Consider the following 17,894-nt stretch of genomic DNA (forward strand, 5'->3'; position numbering starts at 1 on the left):
CCTTTCCCTTAATAATGAATAGCAAAAGCGTTATGTGGTGCAGAATTCCTCACCGGACTGGAAAACATTGATTATCCCACACTTGGGCCGCCGCCAGCTTTCCTCGAACCGCAATCTTGTCCCTAACTTCAGTAGCGGAAACACATGCAATCAATTAACCATCATCCTACAGTGAAAGCATCCTCATCTAGTTCCCGACCACATTCCGCCCTCGGCCTGCGGGCCGGACACAATATAACGTCTGATCAGCTAGCAGATGGTCCTCACTTGTGGGTTCGTTGGTGTTGGAGGATTTTCCCAATGTTCTTCGGGAAGCATCAAGTACATTGTAATATTTCCATCTCTGGTGAGTGAAAGGAGAAATAGTCCATTGCCATGCATCAGATATCCTGGGGGGTGATAAAGAAAGTTGTAAATATGTATTCCTTTCACTAGAATCTGAAACAGGAATTTCAATAGAAAGCGGTAGCACAGTTCAGGCACTCCACCCTATCAACTTGTGACACCAGCTTCAATAAATTAAGAACCGTGTTGCCAGATGACTTTGTTCCTCAGTGTGGTACTGCTCACTGTGTAAGACTTACGATGATTGGTCCTAATGACGTTGTAAAGATATTTCCCATGTTGGGAGAGTCTAGAATTACAGGGCACAACCTCATTAGATGGGAGCGCTTTCAAAGCAGAGAGTCGGAGAGATTTCTTTAACTATAGGGTGGCGGATCTGCGAAATTTGTTACCAGCAGACTGTGGAGCTCAGCTGACGGGGTGTATTTAAGGAAGAGATTAATAAGTTCTTGACTGGACATGACGTCAAAGGTTATGGGGAGGAGGCCGGGAACTGGTGTAGAGGAGGAGACAAATGAAAGGATCACCCATTCTTGAATAGCCGAGCAGATTCGATGGGCCACATAGCCTAATTCTGCTCCGATGCTTTATGGTCCTCTGGTCTTATGTTATGGACATAATGAATCATGATTGGAAGAAGTTGACAACTGTGAACTAAATGTCCAAGTTACAGATTGTATCCAGAGGAGAGACAGAAACGCAGAGGGGGCAGCGAATATATGCAAGTAGAATTGAAAGGAGTAACATATGGTCGGAAGGTGTTGAATCATTGTGGATAGAACTCAGGAACTGCAATGGTGAAAAATAGCTGATGGGAGATGTACAAAGTCTCTACTGTCACTGTGGAAGACAGTAGCACTTTGCTTGATGCTCCATTTCTCAGGCGTCATGAGGTGCGTGAAGTTGCCATTGACAGAGAATAGGGTTTGGTGAAGCTGAAAATGCTGAAGGTAGATAAATCGTCTAGACCAGATGGTGCATACTTTAGGGTTCTGAAAAAGGTGGCTGAAGAGATTGTGGAGGAATTAGTAATGATATAGTACTAGAATAAGTAAAGTTTGCAATGGTTGCGGAAGACTGTAAAATGGCAAATCGTAACCACTCTTCAAAAAGGGAGAGAGAGGCTTAAGAAAGGAATCTGTAGGTGATTACTTTTACCTCAGGGCTTGACAAGACGTTGGAGTCGATTAATAAGGATAAGGTCTCTGGGTACTTTAAGGCACATGAAAAAAAAAACGCCTTAGTCAGAAAATAGTTTTCTCAATGGAAAATCTTGCCTAAAAATCTGTTGGATTCTTTGAACATAAAGAGATAAGAAATAGCAGCAGGTGTCGGCCTCTGATGGTCGAGCCTGCTCCGCCATTCAATGAGTTCATGGACTCATCTCCACCTACCTGTCTTTCTGCAATAACAATTAATTCCCCTACTATATAAAAATCTATCCAAACTTGTTTTAAAGAATATTTACTGAGGTAGACTCCGCGCCTCCATTGTGCTGAGAATTCCACAGATTCTCCACTTTCTGGGAAAAAACATTTCCTCTTCATCCTGTTCTAAATTATTCCGACGAATTTGAGGCTATATCCCTTCGTTGTACTCTCGCTTATCAGTGCAAACAACCATCCCGCCTTTATCTTATAGAGCAACACACATAAAAGTTGCTGCGTTCACCAGCAACTTTTATGTGTGTTGCTTGAATTTCCAGCATCTGCAGAATTCCTGTTGTTTATCTTATAGAGGATTAATTTAGCCGCTTTCATAATTCCAGCTAGTAGAGTCCCAGGCAACTCAATCTCGCCTCATCGTCTCACCCCTCTCATCTCTGGATTCAATCTGTGGAATCTCCTCTGCAGGGCGCTCAACTCCAGTATATTCCTCCTCAAATAAGGAGACTAAACCTGCACACAGTACTCCAGGTGAAGCTGATCATACCCTGTACAGTTGCAGAATGGCCTCCTAGCTCTTAAATTGAATCCCTCTTGCAATGAAGACCAGCATTCCTTTTGCCTTCTTGATAGCCTGTTTCACCTGCACTCCAACCTTCTCTGATTCATGCCCGATCACTCCTAAGTCCCTCTGCACAGCAGCTTGCTGCATTTTTTTTACATTTAAATAATAATATGCTCTTCCATTTTCCCTTGCAAATTGGATGACCTCGCATTTAGCAAAATTGTAGTCCGCCAGCCAGACCCTTGCCGACTCACAGAAGCTATCTATATCTCTCTGCAGACTCTCCGTATCTTCTGCACAATTGTATTTTCCTCTCAGTGTAGTATTATCAACATACGTAGACACACTGCACTCGTTCCCCTCTTCCAGATCGCTAATGTACATCCTGAACAGTTGCAGACCCAGCACCGACCCCTGCGGCAAAATGCAAACAACTGATTGCCAAACAGAGTAATATCTACGTATACCGACTCTCTCTTTTCCTCTGAGTTAATCAATCCTCTACCCATGCTCATACAGCACCCCAACTCTATGCATCCTTATCCCATGTATGTCTTTCATGTTTTACCTTATTAAACGCCTTCCGGAACTCCTAGTAAATAACGTCCATCTGTCCCCCTCTATCCACTGGGCTCGTTAAATTATGAAATAACTCCAGTAAGTTTCTCAAGCGAAGCCTACCTTCCCTGAATCCATGCCGTGTCTGCCTGATGGATCCATCTGTTTCCAGATGTTTCGCTATTTCTTTGCTAATGATGGCTTCAAACATTTTCACAGCTACGGATGTTAATCTAACTGGCCTATAGTTACATGTCTTTTGCCTATATCCTTTTTTTTTAATGGTGACGTGACATTTGCCGTCTTCCGTTTTACGGGGAGCTGCTCAGAGTCCAGTACATTTTGGTAAGCATCTACTATAACTTCTACTATTTTTTTCAGTTCCGAGGGACCCTGATCAAGTTTGTTCAGCACCACCTCTTTCTTGCTATCGGTTATATCGAGGTCCTTACCTCCTATCTCATCCATAACAGCTCTCTTTGGTATATTAGATGTGTGCTCAACGGTGAAGACAGGCACAGAATGTTCATTCCAAGCCTCGGGTATTTCCTGATTACCCGACATCAATTCCCCCTTCCCAATATCCAGGGGACATCCATTCACTTTAGCTAACCTTTTCCGATTTATAAAATTATCAAAAAAAAACAACATTTTTTCTATTGCAAACACGAGGAAATCTACAGATGCTAGAATTTCAAGCAAAGCATAAAAAAAATTCTGGTGAACGCAGCGGGCCAGGCAGCATCTATTGAAAGAGATACAATCGACGTTTCAGGCAGAGACCCTTCGTCAGGACTAATTGAAAGATGAGTTAGTAAGAGTAACACTCTTTCTGTTCTTTTTTTTTTCATTGTGTGGTATTGTGCAAGAAAACCATTAAGGTTGCACTCTGTGAAATCTTCCTCAGGACTGCCTCGCCCAATCATTTGCTCAATCTACGTGCAAGTAAAATACCCCCATGATAACTGCTGTCCGTTCTTACATGCCTCAGATATTTCTCTGTTTATTGCTCTGCCACTGTAATGTTATTATTCGGTGACCGACAGACAACTCCCACGAGTGATGTTTTCCCTTTCTTAATCACTTCCCAGATGGATTCAATATTCTGCTCCTCAAATCTTGCATCGCCTCTCACTATAGCCCTGAACTCATCTTTGAATAGGAGCGCTATCCCACCTCCCGTACTTTTCTGTCTATCCATCCGTATTACCTTATATACTTGGATATTTAATACCCTATCCTCATCACCTTGCAACCAAGTCTCTGTGACAGACACTAAATAGTACCCCTTGGTTCTGTGCCGCAAGTTCATTGACCTTATTTCGAATACTGCGGGAATTCCAATGAATTGCCCTGACACTGATATTTTAATCATTTGCTCTTTTGTGCTTGACTGTTCGATACTCCATACTTTTCCCTTTTTTATCTTTTGCATTTACTTATTTTATCGACACTTTTCTTTTTATTACTTTATGCATACTTATCCAAATTGTTGAACACACCCTCTTGCAATTTAGTTTAAAGCCATGTCCACAGCCCTAATTATGTATCCAGGTCACATCACGTTTCAGCTGGAGCCCGTCCCATAGGCACATCTCCATTCTTCCCCAATACTGGTGTCAATTTCCCATGAATTCAAACCCACTGCTCCCACACTAATCCTTGAACTGCGATCAGATCTTTTTGTTCCTATGCCAATTTGCATAAATAATTGAAAAATAATAAGCAGAGTAGTCAAAGGAGAATTCGATGATGCAGTGTACATAGATTTTCTGAAGCCCTTTGACAAGATGCCACTTATGAGGCTGGTGAACAAACTACGAGCCTGTGGTATTACAGGAAACATTCTAGCATGGATAGAACAGTAGCTACTTGGTCGGACGCAAAGAGTGGGACTAAAGTAAGCCGTTTCTTGTTGAATGCAGGCACCCAGTTGTGTTCCAATTGGGAGTCTATTGGGCTCGCTATTTTTTACATTTGGGATTTCATCTGGGGAATTAATGACCTGTAGAAAAGTGAAAAGTTGCACATGTCGCAGGGAGGGGCAATATTCTCGTTGTCCCATTTGATGGAACTGTTCGGGAGGATTTAATCTAATTTGACAGCGTGTGGGACCTTGATGAATGGACTCACGGTAGGACGGATGTTTTTTATTTAAGCGTGCTGTCAGACTCTTAGGAAGAGCAGCAGATGAAAAGCCAAAATTGCAGTCAGCAGGGTGAACATCAGTGCATTAGGAATGCACAATCAAAAACGATAACAAATACGGCACTCAAAGTGCTATATCTCAGTTCACGGAGTACAAGAAACAAGGTAGATGATATTGTTCCATAGTTGCTAATTGTCAGTTATGATGTTGTGGCCATCACTGAATCATGGCTGAAAGGTAGTTGTAAAAACCCAGGATAAAGGTTTCTCCGTGCTCCTGTCAGTGACCTGTGAACCTGTTTGGGCAACTAGGAAGAAGCAGAAGAAGAAGAAGAAGAGGAAGAGGAGGAGAAGAAGAAGAAGAGGAGAAGGAGAAGAAGGAGAAGAAGGAGAAGAAGAAGAAGAGAAGAAGAAGAAGGAGAAGAAGGAAGAGGAAGGGGAAGAAGGAGAAGGAAGGAGAAGAAGGAGAAGGAAGAGGAAGAAGAAGAAGAAGAAGAGGAGGAGAAGAAGAAGAAGAACAGGAGGAGGAGAAGAAGAAGAAGAAGGAGGAGGAGAAGGAAGAGAAGGAAGAGGAAGAAGAAGAAGAAGAGGAAGAGGAGGAGAAGAAGAAGAGGAAGAGGAGGAGGAGGAGAAGAAGAAGAAGAAGAAGGAGGAGGAGAAGGAGGAGAAGGAAGAGGAAGAGGAGAAGAAGAAGAAGAAGAGGAAGAAGAGAAGAAGAAGAAGAAGGAGAAGAAGAAGAAGGAAGAGGAAGAAGAAGGAGAAGAAGAAGAAGAAGGAGGAGAAGAAGAAGAAGGAAGAGGAAGAAGAAGGAGAAGAAAAAGAAGAAAAAGAAGAGGAAGAAGAAGAAGAAGAGGAAGAAGAAGAGGAAGAGGAGGAGAAGAAGAAGAAGAAGGAGAAGTAGGAGGAGAAGGAAGAGGAAGAAGAAGAAGAGGAAGAGGAGGAGAAGAAGAAGAAGAAGAGGAAGAGGAGAAGAAGAAGAGGAAGAGGAGGAGAAGAAGAAGAAGAAGAGGAAGAGGAGGAGGAGAAGAAGAAGAAGGAGGAGGAGGAGAAGGAAGAGAAGTAAGAGAAGGAAGAGGAAGAAGAAGAAGAAGAAGAGAAGAAGAAGAAAGAGAAGGAAGAGGAAGATGAAGAAGAAGAAGTAGGAGAAGAAGAAGAAAAGAAGACGACGACAACGACGACGAAAACGACTTGGACTTTTGCCGAGCATAATAAGGACTAGCACTAGGGAGCAGATGGGAGGGTTATTGGAGGGGTATATATGTGAAATATGATGCAGGTTCCTGTACGTGGAGAATGGTGGGTGTGTGGAACGCGCGGCCAAGGACGTAGAATGAGACAGATACTTTCGGAGAATTGAAGAAACTCCAAAATGGGCACACGGATGAGAAATTAAAAGGGAGGCTACGCAGGACAGAGGGTTAAATTGATCTCACGCTGGATAAAGTGTCAGGACATCATCGTGCCCCGGAGAGTCTGTGCCACGTTGTACTCTTATGTTCGGTGATACTGTAATTTTCTCTTTATTAAACTGAAATTTATTCACGGCTGTGATTTCAATCCTCTCCGATTTGCTGATCTACCATAACCGTTCCACATTCACAAACACTCTGTTGGAATATGGTGCTACCAGTAAAGCTGAATTCATCATGGATTATGGCTCAGGCCTTTGGACTGCATACACTCTTAACCTTCTGGAAAAAAAAATGCCGCTGTTTTCAACTGATCGATTACTTGATAAAGACTTCCACATGACTGTGCAGGCACATCGCGAGGGGGAGCGGTATGCAGCTGCTCGCTGCCACATAGACTGGGTCGCCCTGCAATGGTGAAGATGCAGAGCGGACAGCTGCGAAACAGCTGGGTTGTGACAGTCACCACTTCTTTCCTGACATCCCAACCCACCCACACTCCCAACCTACCTGCGGAATTGCCCCGCACTGTATAGTCGATTAGGATGTGCATGAAAGTGTCAACTACGCGACTGATGCTAGCATCCACGTGTGTTCCAACCCAGACCGATTCCTTGTAACGCCGGATCTGTCGATATACGATGCTATTGTTAGTGTGCGGAGTTGGAAGTCTGGGACTGTGGTGTGGGGCTCGGAGAGGGGTGGGAAGCAAGATTAGCAGACAGTGAAGTGGCACCATAACCTCAAGGTAAATAGTACAGCCACACGGCACTGACGAGGCGAAGGGCTCAACGTGCCACAAGTAACTCTGAGCAGGTACAACAGGTACTCCGCACCTGTGACATCAGCCCTTTAAAAACGCAAACACTAGAAAATCTGCATATGCTGGAAATTGAAGCAGCACACACAAAATACTGGTGGAACGCAGCAGGCCAGGCAGCATCTATGATAGATACTGCCTGGCCTGCTGAGTTCCACCACCATTTTGTGTGTGTTGCATCAGTCTCTTCTGGGACTTCCGGCAGGGCGGTAGCGTAATGTAGCGACTAGCGTAGAGATTTATAGCTCTATGCACACGACCATCACTGCACTCCCGGCTGTAAAGAGTATCGGTGTTCTCTCTGTAATCGCGTGGGTTAGTTCGGGTGCTCCGGTGGGCCTTGTACATTCCGTGGACGTACGTGTCAGGCTTAGAAATTTGTGGAGCTCCGAAGGCGGCAGCAGAAGTGTGCCGATCCTTGCAAACTGCCCGCCACTCAACATTAGAATATATTGGGCGCCGATGCAAACGCCGGATTTACTGTATGTTTCAATATTTAATTTGGATTCGAAATTGGCTGTGTGGGAGAAGACAGAGAGTGGAAGTGGATGATCGCTTCGCAGACTGGAGACCTGTAACTAGTGGTGTGCCTTAGGGATCTGTGCTGAGACCATTGTTATTTGTTTTCTATATCAGTGATCTAGATTATAATGAATCAGCAAAATTGCTGGTGACTCTAAGATTCGAGGCGTTGTGGACAGCGAGGAAGGCTTTCAAACTTGCAGAGGGATCTGGACCAACAGCAAAAATGGGCCAGAAAATGGCAGATGGAATTTAATGCAGACAAGTGTGAGGTGTTGCATTTTGGAAGCACAAATCAAGGTAGGACATACACAGTAAATGATAGGGCACTGAGGAGTGCGGAGGAACAAAGCGATCTGGGAGTTCAGGTACATGATTCCCTTAAAGTGGCGTCACAGGTTGACAGGGTAGTAAAGAAGGCTTTTGGCATCCTGTCATTCATAAGTCAAAGTATTGAATATAGGAGTTAGGATGTTTTGGTGAGGTTGTATAAGACATTGGTGAGGCCAAGTTTGGAGTGTTCTGTGCATTTATGGTCACCTAACAATAGGAAGGATATCAGTAAGATTGAAAGAGTGCAGAACAGGTTTACTAGGATATGCCGGGTCTTCAGGAGTTGAGTTAGAGGGAAAGATTGAACAGGTTAGGACTTTACTGCTTGGAGAGCAGAAGAATGAGGGGAGATTTAATAGAGGTTTACAAAATTATGAGGGGTATAGACAGAGTAAATGCGATTAGGGTCTTTCCAGTTATATTAGGAGAGATAAATACGAGAGGACATGGCATTAGGGTGAAAGGGGAAAGGTTTTAAGAGAACATTAGGGGGAACGTCTTCACTCAGGGAGTGGTGGGAGTGTGGAACGAGCTGCCAGCTGACGTGGTAAATGCGGGCTCACTCTTAAGTTTGAAGAATAATTTGGACAGATACATGGATCGAAGAGCTCCGGAGGGTTATGGACTGGATGCAGGTCAATGGCAGCAGCGCAATGAAGTTTCGGCACAGACTAGAACCATAGAACCATAAAACATTACAGTACAGAAACAGGACTTTTGGCCTTTCTTGGCTGTGCCGAACCATTTTTTTCTGCCTAGGTCCACTAACCTGCACCTGGACCATATCCCTCCATGCACCTCTCATCCATGCACCTGTCCAAGTTTTTCTTAAATGTTCAAAGTGAGTCCGCATTTACCACTTCATCTAGCAGCTCATTCCACACTCCCACCACTCTCTGTGCGAAGAAGCCTCTCTTAATGTTCTCTTTAAACTTCTCCCCTTTCATCCTTAACCCATGTCCTGTGTTTTTTTTTTTTATTCTCCCCTAGCCTCAGTGGAAAAAAAACCTGCTTGCCTTCACTCTATCTATACCCATCATAATTTTATATACCTCTATCTATTCAACCTTTCTCTGTAACTCTGTTTCTCAAGTCCTGGCAACGTCCTTGTAAACCTTCACTGCACTCTTTCAATCTTATTTATATCCTTCCTGTAATTTGGTAACCAAAAGTGCACACAATACTCAAAATTCGGCCTCACCAATGCCTTGTGCAACTTCACTATAACATTCCAACTCTGATACTCAATACTTTGATTTATAAAGGCCAATGTACCAAAAGCTCTCTTTACGACCCTATCTACCCATGACGCCACTTTTAGGGAATTTTGTATCTGTGTTCCCAGATCCCTCTGTTCTACTGCACTCCTCATTGCCCTAACACTTACCTTGTATGTTCTACATTGGTTTGTCCTTCCAAAGCGCAATACCTCACACTTGTCTGTATTAAACTCCATCTGCCATTTTTTCAGCCCATTTTTCCAGCTGTCCTAAATCCCTCTGGACGTTTTGAAAACCTTCCTCACTGTGCACTACACCACCAATCTTTGTATCATCAGCGAATTTGCTGACCCAATTTACCCCATTATCATCCAGGTCATTGATATAGATAATAAATAACAATAGACCCAGCACTGATCCCTGAGTCACACTACTAGTCACAGGCCTCCACTCAGAGAAGCAATCCTCCACTACCACTCTCTGACTTCTTCCATTGAGTCAATGTCTAATCCAATTTACTACATTTCCATGTATACCTAGCGAATGTATCTTCCTAACTAACCTCCCATGCGGGACCTCGTCAAAGGTCATGTAGACAACATACACTTTCCTGGTAACCTCCTCGAAAAATTCCAACAGATTTGTTAAACATGACCTACCACGCACAAAGCCACGTTGACGCTCCCTGATAAGTCCCTGTCTACCCAAATACCTGTAGATCCTTTCTCTTAGTACTCCTTCCAATAATTTACCTACTACCGGCCTATAATTTCCCGGATTATCTTTACAGCATTTTTTAAACAGAGGAACCACATGAACTATCCTCAAATCCTTCGGCACCTCACTGGTAGATACCAATATTTTAAATATATCTGCCAGGGCCCCTGTAATTTCAACACTAGTCTCCTTCAAGGTCCGAGGGAATACTCTGTCAGGTCCTGGGGATTTATCTACTCTGATTTGACTCAAGATATCAAGCATCTCCCCCTCTTCAATCTGAATAGATTCCATGATCTCACTACTTGATTCTCTCAATTCCATAGACTTCATGCCAGTGTTCGTAGTAAATACAGACGCAAAAACCGACTTAAGATCTCCCCCATTTCTTTTGGTTCCATATATAGCCGACCACTCTGATCTTCAAGAGGACCAATTGTATCCCTTACTATCCTTTTACTCTTAGTATACCTGTAAAAGCTCTTCGGATTATCCTTCACTTTGACTGCCAAGGCAATCTCATGTCTTCTTTTAGCTCTCCTGATTTCTTAAGTTTATTTTTGCACTTTTTATACTCCTCAAGCACCTTACTTCCTCCTTGTTTCCTGTACATGTCATACATCTCCATCTTCATCTTTATCAGAGTTCCGATATCCTTTGAGAACCAAGGTTCCTTACACTTATTCACTTTGCCTTTAATCCAGACAGGAGCACACAAACTCTGCACTCTCAAAATTTCACCTTTGAAGGCCTCCCACTTACCAATCACATCCTTGGCAGAGAACAACCTGTCCCAATCCACGCCTTTTAGATCCTTTCCCATTTCTTCAAATTTTGCCTTTTTCCAGTTTAGAACCTCAACGCGAGGACCAGATCTACCTTTATCCATGATCAAGTTGAAACTAATTGTGTTATGATCACCGGAACCAAAGTATTCCCCTACACACACCTGCGTCACCTGTCCTAACTCGTTTCCTAATAGGAAATCTAATATTGTATTCTCTCTAGTTGTTGCCTCTATATATTGATTAGAAAAACAAAATTCCTGAACACATTTTACAAACTCGAACCCGTCTAGACCTTTACCAGTATTGGAGTCCCAAGCAATATGTGTAAAATTTAAATCCTCTACTATCACAACTTAATGTTTCCTGCCGTTGTCTGCTATCTCTCTGCAGATTTGCTCCTCCAACTCTCGCTGACTATTGGGTGGTCTAGAATACAACCCCATCAACGTGGTCATTCCTTTCCTGTTTCTCAGTTCCACCCATATGGCCTCGGTAGACAAGCCCTCTAATCTGTCCTGCCTGAGCACTGCTGTAACATTTTCCTGACTAGCAAAGCCACACCACTAAAAGGGACGAATGACCTTTTTTCTGTGCTGTAGTGTTCTGTAGTTCTATGGTTCTATATAGCATAGAATATAGAACATAGAACACCAGAGCACAGGAACGGGTCCTTTGGATCACCGTATTGCGGCTAGTCTATTAAATTCGTGATCAAATGTCTAAGTGAAATAATATCCCTTCCCTTCTCACTGTCCGTATGCTTTCATTCCCCTCTAACCAGGTAGAGTAATCTAGTAGAGCGCTTCTATACCCGCTCAGAAGAATGCGCAACCTTCCTATAATTGTTGCTTTACCCTTCACACATTCCCTCCCAGGCCAAAGTGGGGGTTAATTGTCTGTTGTCCTTCTGTTGCTACAGATACCACTGTATGAGGGGTAAGGATTTCCAGAGTTCCGAACCAGTGACGAAAGATCGTATGTGATTCACCCCAGGTCCTGATGCAACGTGACGAGAAGGAGCATGCTCATGGCTGTTCCTGAAGAGTGTGATTTATGCAAGTCGCCGGCTGCTAATTGGATACACAGATGAAGATGCTGAGCTATGATAGGCGACTAGGTGGCTGCCTGGAGATGAGATGGGTTATCCGATAAATGAACAGATCCGGCTGAAGGAGAGACGGTGGCTCGGTCTGAAGGAGGGAGGGAACAGTGATGTTCGCGAACACGTTACCTGATAATCCGCAGTGGTGCACAGGACATCCGAATCCAGACAATGACTGGAAGCAGAAACACATTGAGAGAATTAAACAGCTCAGTTGCAGCACAGGAATCAGTCATCCCACACAGTTCACAGGGCAATGGATCATCAGAAGTGAGCCAACGGAGTCTCACAGACCAAAAACCACCAGTGTAAGAGGAAGCGACACTGAGAGAGGGGTGCACTGGAGAAGTGGGAGGCGGGTTGTTGGGAAGGAGTTTGGGTTGGTGAGGTATGCTGTGCTGGAGAGCAAAGCAGGGCAAAGGTATGACGCGGCGCTGGGTACAGCAGCGATAGAAAATGCTGCGGTTATCAGTAAGGTAGGCAGAGCTTGAATGCCACAGGGGACTCTGTAGACAGCACGGGGCAGAAGGGGTCCTCAGGAGAGATGCGCGGAAGGTGGGCTAGGACAGAGGATTAGTGAGTGTGGACGTATGGAATGCCAGAGAGTCTACACAGCAAGTGAAGCTGGACAGAGGTGTTGAGTTGAGAAAGTGAATGTGGCTGGGAGAGATTGGGACTGAAAACATGAGGTCGCGCCGAGGGAAACGCGGCTGAGGAGTGGTGGGACTATATCAGGTCGATTGCGATCATGTGGCAAAGGCGTATGCAGCCCCTCGATGACGTGTTGAATTGGTTGGTCGTCGGACGTGCGAGAGTAATTCTCCTTTTTCGGCTTTTGACTGCGATTGTTTTCTTTTCTTTTTTTTTTAATCAAAGGAGCTCGGTTAGGAGCTCTTGTAGTGCATGTTACAAAGCGTCTCCTGTTACTGACGTGACTGGGCGCAAATGTTCAATCCTTATACTCTGTTGTCGTTCTTGTCCCGGGATACGTAGCAGAGAGAAAGGGATTTACGCGGGGCGGTTTGGAGAGGCGGAGCTGGTGCAGGGACGTGGGATTGGGGAAGAAGGCGAGGCAACCAGGACACGGACAGAGCCGGGACAGGGACGGCGACGTGGCTGAGGAGGGTGCGGAGCTGGGCACGGAATCGGGCAGACCGACAGATGTAGGGTTGCGGACGGAATGGAACTTGGCTTAGACCTTACCTGTCACCCAACCCCTCCTCGATGACAAGTGCGGCAACCAGCAGAAATAGAGACAGCATGATCACACTGTGAGAAATAGAATCAGTCACTGCCCAGAATTTGCCAATGCATTAAGACCGTTCACTTGGTTGTGTAGCAAGCAACCCTTTAACACACTGAAACCATTTTAGTACTTAATACCAGGCTACAAAGCCACAACTTCAGTGTGTTGGTCCCGATGCTAGGGACTACGATGGTCTCAACATCCACGCACCGTTCCACCTAACACACTCTGCGGCGTATTCCAGGTTCCAGAACCCCCAGCAAATATATATAGTTAAAAACTGGTCTCTACACAATCCTGCCGAACCGCTTACCCGCATCTTGGATCGATATTGTGCTTTATTGAAATATCTGATACACGGGATATAATTCCCATCGGGTCGAACGTCTTAGTTAATCTCCTCCACACTAGAAAAATAAGGGCACACAGCACTGTGGGGAAGGGAATGAAGAAGGGCGAGAGAAGGGGCGGAGAGAGGCGGAAAAGGATGGGTGCTGGAAGAGGTGGGCTATTGGGAAAGAAACTGCGGGACGGAGATACCCTTTTATATGGGCTACATAGCAAGTTTTATTTTTTCCCTGAATCTCCGTATTTGAGATAAAATAATTTCCCTGCCGCATGAGATGATCCAATCTCAGCGGAAATGAGACATTTATTTTGTTGCTACAAAGCTGATCGACATTCTCCAATGCCCAAGCTCACTGCTTTCCTCTCTCTCCTCAGCTCTAGTGAAGCTCACTGGAACTAAAATGTCACCACTTCCTCTTCCTACAGCTGGTGCCCGAGCGAAATATTTACTTATTCTAATTTACAACCTTTCTGTCTTCATGTTGCACTGTTGCAACAAGCAAAACATATCGCCCATATGTCCGTGATATTTTACATCATTCGGAGTGTGTTTGGCATCCCTGATCCAAAACACTTGATGCAAGGAAAATATGCTCCCTGTCTCGAACCTGCTGAGTGCTTGTCAATTGGATACGCTTCAATCTCTATAACTAACTGTCCGACTGTCTATCTATCTATCTGTCCATTTATCTCAATCTACGAATGAATGAATTTATCTATTTATCTATCGGTCTATCTGTCTATCTATCTATATGTAAATCTATCCAACCATTTTTATTTATTTTTTGCCATTCTTTCTGCCTTTGCACTGTGCTGCTGCCACAAAAACACAAATTTCACAATCATACAGTATCTTAGAGAATATAAACCTGATTCGGATTCTGATTGTTAATTCCTCCTTAAAAGGACAGACCAGCATCCTTCCACAGGGGATTGTCCCTGCACTTTGGAAGACCATAACTGTCAGCAGTACTCTGGTGTATCTGCAACAATGGCGCGTTCAACTGGAATGAACTTTTCTCACTTCAGTAATCAGGCTGCCTAGGTATAAAGACCAGCAGTGAGTTCGGGATTTGTTACTCCAGGATGGTCTGTGACGTGCTGGCACAGCTACACATTCTGGACATCACTGTCAACAGGTCTCTGTTCATTTAGTAATGACTCAGTTTTCGGCACCAAGCCAGATGGGCTTATGTTTATGTATCTGCTATCGTCACCCACTGACTCATAGCTACACCTTGGAGAGTGTGGTCAGACATCACGGAAATAGGACCAGTGACCACACCTCACGAGCCTCAGTTAATGGCCTGGTCTTTGCGATCAGAGCACCACTGAACGTCATTTCCCGAGACTCCCAGTCTGCCAACCCGCCCGAGATGAATTTAATCCCACTGTTTGTTGTGTAATCATTCACCGAGTCTTGGCCTTTAATCCCACCCAAATCTCTAGCACCGTGGTCCGCCCAATACCGAGTTTATTTTGGTGGAATGAAGACGGTCCGGCAGGTAGGGTGGGAGGTGGGTTAGAATTCTCCAGAGGCCGAGGGATGGGGGTGAGAAACAGCGACAACGCTAGAGGGAGAGATTGGAAAAGAGAGAGAGAGAGAGCAGAGCTGAATTAGTGAGATAGAGACTGAACGAAGAGGAAGAGTATGGGGTGGAGGGGGTGGAGGAAGAGCAGGAAAGGGTCCGTAAGGCAGAGAGGTGGGGAGTGTGTGCGTTAAGGAGGCTGGGAAGGAGATAAATACAGTCAAACAAAAGGGAGTGAGATCGACAGGGAGAGACAAGCAGAGTGAGAGAGAGAGACAAAGAGAGAGAGAGAGACAGAGGGAGAGAGAGAGGAGAGTGGAGAGAGAGAAAGAGGGACAGAGAGAGAGAGGGAGAGAGAGAGATTTGCAGTATAATCCCCTGTCCCTAATGTCCAGAAACTAAAGTTCTGCTGCAAAAACGATAAGTAGACAGACTTACCTCGTTTGTTAACTTGCTGACTTGCTGTACTGGGTGTGAACCTGTCCGGAGCCTCTATATACGGCAAGATGATGCGGGCTGTTGCTATCCAGAACAGCCAATGCAGGAGTTGATTTCCTTGTCATGTACTTGCTGATTTGCTGTTGTGGATGTCAATATCCAGTGTCATCTCTCAGTAAACAGAGGCTCCGGACAAGCACACACCTAGTGTATCATTGCAACACAGATGTAATGCGGACTACTCATTGTCTCTGCAGTGAAACTGCGGTCTCTAGGTATGAGAGTCAAGAGTCTATACTGCATCTACTGTTCTTTCCCTTTCTCTCTCGGTTTCACACTTTGCTGTATCTGTCTAAGGCACACAATCCACCATCTCGCTCTCAATAATCTGTTCCCTTGCTCATTCTTCCTGCAGCCTCTTAAACTCTTAGTATTTCAGCTATGCACTCTTGTTCTCTCTGTCTTTCTGTCACCTTCTCGCTCTTTCCGTATCTCTCTCTCCCCCTCTCTCTCTTTCTGTATCTCTCTCTCCCTCTCTCTCTCTTTCTCTCTCTCTCTCTATTTCTCTCTTCTCTCTCTCTCTCTCTCTCTCTCTCTCTCTCTCTCTTCTGTCTATCAGACAGACGTGAGAATCACGGAGAAACTTCTGAAATGCCTGCTTCGCTGCCGCTGCTAGTGTGCGATCGAGAATCTCCGGAGGGGAATGCCCCAGATCCTCGGCTTTGCCTATTGCCTGTTGCCGGGGCTGGGGTCGAAGCACTCGGCAGAGATGGCGCTCGGTGCTCTATGTCAGAGGGCTGGTCGGAGGCTCGAAGTTTTCGGACGGACTCAAGAGTCGGCTGTGGTCGGGTGCTTCCAGGGTGCTGCATCGGCAAGTTTGCGGCGCTGGAGGGAGAGTTTTTATTTTCTTCCTTCTACCGTCTGCCTGAGATGATGGGACATTGGAGGGACTTTGAGACTTTTTTTTACCGTGCCCGTGGTCTGTTCTTTATACAGTTACGATATTGCTTTGCACTGTTGTAACAATATGTTATAATTACATGGTTTTTGTCAGCTTTTCAGTCTTGATTTGTGTTTCTTGTGATATCATTCTGGAGGAACATTGTATCATTTCTTAATGCATGCATGACGAAATAACAATTAAAGAGGACTTTATGTCCTCATAATGTAATCTAATCTCTTACACGTACCCCTCGATATTGGTCTGGTATATAGAGACCCATCCTTCGCTTTGCCTTGCACTTCGTCTTCATCCCATCCAAAGGAACTCAGTATCAGACATAACACCGTGTTGGAGATGTTGTTGAGATTAAAGGCGGAGTCTCGGTTAATATCCACACAATGTAGAGTGGGATTGATGTAATCATTGCCACGCTGGCAAGCTGTGAATAGTGGGAAATCACGGCAGTGGTGCTCAGGTCCCAACAATGAAAGTCCTTTAACGGGGGAGGGGCACATGCCCACTTCCCGTGGTTTCTGCCCATACTCATCAGTGTGTAGCTGTGAGTGCCAAGCAGGTCTTGGGAGGCCATAAGGGGTGATGGATCACTTGAAAGACTGGGTGAGAAAGTGTAGATGGAATACCGTAATGTTAAATATAATACGTCCACTGCGGTGCAGACAACTGTCATTATTAAATGAAGAAAGATTAATTCCAGATTGAGCAGTTGTGCCACCATGCAAGTGGGGAACAATTGCTGACTTAATCTGTAGATGAAGGTCTATAGGCCACTGCTCTATTTTTCCGGGCATGTCCTTTCCAATTTCACGTGTTGTTTTTGCTGATGTACCCGGTGTATTGTGGGTAGCTTTGGTCTCAGAGAATGCAGGAAGACTTCCTGTGGAGGAACAGTCTTCTGTCCATTGGAGTAAACATTAACAATCAGAATCAGAATACGGTTTATTATCACTGTTATTCAATATGAGTTAAAACTACTGGCTTTGTGGCAGCATATAGATAGATGGACAGATAGATACAGGGATAGAGAGAGAGAGATCGAAAAGTATCGAATGGTTAAAGGAAGAAAAGTGCAGACTGTTATCTAAATTCAGAGAAAATTCAAACATGAGAGGTGCAAAGGGATTTAAGAAACCCTTGCCAATCTCCGAGAAGGTCAAATTACTGATTGAGTTTATGGTTAAGAAAACAATTGTAATGCTTCTATTTATTTCAAGGGGAATAGAATATGAAAAAAAAAACAGGAGATATTGCTGACGACGTGTGAGACACAGGTCAGTCCGCACTTGGAGCGCTGCCACCCATATCCCAGAAGGGATGTGTTCTCATTGGGGAGAGTACAGAGGAGGATCACAAGGATTATTCCGGAAAGGAAGGGTGAATATGTGAGGGTGTTGCACCTTTGTGCCTGTAATCAGCGGAATTTAGAAGAATGCGGATTGATCGCATGGAAACCTACATAA

General features: G+C 44.6%; 1 long non-coding RNA gene across 1 annotated transcript; it reads right to left on the minus strand.

The window, feature by feature from the left end:
• Positions 1–272: 272 nt before the first annotated feature.
• Positions 273–12,090, minus strand: LOC140207591 (uncharacterized). Its single transcript, XR_011888595.1, has 3 exons — positions 12,042–12,090; positions 6,921–7,038; positions 273–389 (listed from the first exon to the last, which is right to left on the minus strand). It is a non-coding gene; the product is annotated as an uncharacterized lncRNA (long non-coding RNA).
• Between the last annotated feature and the right edge of the window lie 5,804 nt (positions 12,091–17,894).

Source organism: Mobula birostris, chromosome 13 (genome assembly GCF_030028105.1).
Source record: "Mobula birostris isolate sMobBir1 chromosome 13, sMobBir1.hap1, whole genome shotgun sequence".
NCBI lineage: Eukaryota > Metazoa > Chordata > Chondrichthyes > Myliobatiformes > Myliobatidae > Mobula > Mobula birostris.